Source organism: Chrysemys picta, unplaced genomic scaffold (assembly GCF_011386835.1).
Source record: "Chrysemys picta bellii isolate R12L10 unplaced genomic scaffold, ASM1138683v2 scaf4946, whole genome shotgun sequence".
Classification (NCBI taxonomy): domain Eukaryota; kingdom Metazoa; phylum Chordata; order Testudines; family Emydidae; genus Chrysemys; species Chrysemys picta.
In genome coordinates this window covers 1-2,560 of record NW_027057646.1, presented here as the reverse complement: position 1 = coordinate 2,560, position 2,560 = coordinate 1, and the positions used below count along the sequence as shown (strand labels likewise).

Genomic DNA, 2,560 nt, shown 5'->3' with positions numbered 1-2,560 from the left:
TGAAACCAAAATAAGAGCTTAAAAAAGCCATGAGATGCCATTGAGATACTGATTACAGCCCGTCCCCCACTGGGACATGGTAGGACTGAGTTCTTTTCATATTCACACTTATGTTACCAATGTAACAAGGAAAGAATCTTGCCCCAGGCACAAACTGGTGTTAAGCAGCTAGCATGGGAGACTTCCCAGAGCGCCTAACCCACTAGACGATGGTGCAAAAGCATCTGCACCCAGCCCGCTCCAGAGTTCAACTGAGACTCTACAAGCTCAGAACAGACTACGGGTTGAATCTCTCCACCACCAAGCCAATCCCCTGGCTGTAAACTGGAGCTCATTCCCATCTGCTCAGTAATCAGGCACTGGCACCTAGGAAAGATGCAGAGAAGTGTGCAATAAATGGTCAAGCTATGGTTTGCATTTAAAGGAAACAAAGGGCGCTCTGGAGATGCACAGCCCTCTCTGCTCACAAGTGGATCCTGCTCCCACAACACCTAGCTCCGCCCTGATGCTGGGCTGCCCCCACCCCTACAGCCGGCCTCTCTCAAGATGGCGCCCAGACCGCTCCCACGTCTCGCGAGACCATGCGCTATTTATACCGCGATCTGAGCACCTCCCCCCTTTCTGCCCGGCGCACCCGCGGTTGCTGGAGTCGGCGAGGGCCGGTCTCAAGATGAGGTGCGTGTCTGGGGGGCCAATCCGGTGCCATCCGCCCCCAGCTGACCCCGGCGGCGGGCCCGGCTCCCGCGTTAGGCAGAGCGGGGGCCCGGCGCGGCCCTCCCGGGGGAATTAGTTCCGCTCGGGGCGGGTGGGCCCGGAGGGTCTCTGCTCCCTCCTCGGCCGGCGGCAAGGCTCCTCCGTGCTGCGGGTGGCGGGGGGTCAGGGAGGCGATGTGGGGGGCGGGAACAGGCCTGGGCCCCTCCCTGTGGGGCCCCTTGGCCAGGCGGGCTGGGCCGAGACACGGGGGGGGTAGCGCCACTGGGTACCGTCTGCACCCGCCTGGCCCGCGCTCAGCTGGTCCCGCCAGGCGTGGGGCGGCTTGGGGCAGGTGGATCCCGGGTAGGTCCCCCGGGGCAGAGAGCCGCCGCGTCCCTGCGCTGAGCCAGCCGGCCATGAGCAGGGCTGGGCTGGTCGGATCAAGCGGGGCCGGCTGTTGTAGAGGGAGAGAACACAGCGGGGTGTCCCGTTGTCCAGTCCCAGCTCCTGGCAGTCCGAGGTTTAGGGACACGTGGAGCATGGGCTTGAGTCCCTGATCATCTGGGCTAATAGCTGTTGATGGACTTGCTCTCCATGAACGTAGCTAATTCTTTGGGGAACCTAGCTATATTTTATAAACTCTTTATACTCTTGCTCCTAGAATGGGCCCCTCCATGGTGGGGCTAAGGCTCACTAAGGAATAAACCTTCACTGTGGCTGTTTTTCTGGCTTCAGTGCCTCTGGGGCTGTGGAATGAAATGGGCTCAAAAGAGAAATTGTTACTGTATTTAAAAATGGAGTCACCCTGCTGTGAGTGCCTGAGAGTGAAGCTGAAAGAACAATGGATCTTACTTACAATTCACCATTGTTGCTGTTCAGTTATTTTTGCACTTTTCTGGGCCTGCACAGTGAACCTGGGCATGTCAGTTTCATTTTTATCAGTGCTGCGCTGGCCCCAGACTGTTGTATTTGAGTTCACTTCATTACAGGGGAATGGTTCGTTTCATTCCCCCAGAATGCTGTGGGCTCAACAGCTCCCCTGGTTGGCGGGATTAAAGGTGGTTTTAGATGCTGATGTACCTGCAGTTGCAACCTGTCCAGAGTGATTCATTCAGTTAATCCTTTCAAGTGCCTGACCTGCTCTTTGTGCCTTTCACATCTACAGCAGCAAAGTTTCCCGCGACACCTTGTACGAAGCAGTGAAGGAGGTCCTGCAAGGGACTCAGGTGAAACCACGCAAGTAAGAACTCTGCTCTGCTGTGGGTAGCGCCCTTCCCCAAATGCCAACTCCATAACTGGAAATCTCTGGTGAAGGGGGCGGAGGGGAGGGTTTGTGGCAGTGTCTCTAAACTCTTCTAGATGTTACTACAGCTTTTCCCGTGTCTGTTGCTATTCAACTTGTTTTACTGGGTTCTTAAATTCTGACCTGGCCTGTTTCTTTATCTGTTTATCAGGTTTACGGAAACTGTGGAGTTGCAGATCAGTCTGAAAAACTATGATCCGCAGAAGGACAAGCGTTTCTCTGGCACAGTCAGGTTCGGCATTTTCTGATCCCACCCAGCCTTCAGCCTGCACCCCACTCCCTCCAGGCACTTTGAATGTACATGGGGTGAGCAGCACATTGACTGCTTGATACAGTGGCAGGAGGGTGCAGTGCTGAATTGCCCGGGTAGTTCAGACCCCCCAGATCTCTACATGGGTGTGGCTGGACGGACCCCTACCCTGGGTCTTAAAACATGAGGGGAGGTGTGGTGAGGCTTCTGTGCTGATCCCACCGACCAATTGGAGAAGCCAGATTAGAGGCTGGTGGATGAAGAATCGCAGGTGACTGTGGTAAGGTTTCTCTGCTGTGGCTCTGTGTGCTCCT

The 2,560-nt window shown here is 55.7% G+C and overlaps 1 pseudogene; it reads left to right on the top strand.

The window, feature by feature from the left end:
• Window positions 1-566: 566 nt before the first annotated feature.
• LOC135980604 (large ribosomal subunit protein uL1-like) lies at window positions 567-2,533 on the top strand (annotated as a pseudogene).
• The last annotated feature ends 27 nt before the right edge of the window (window positions 2,534-2,560 follow it).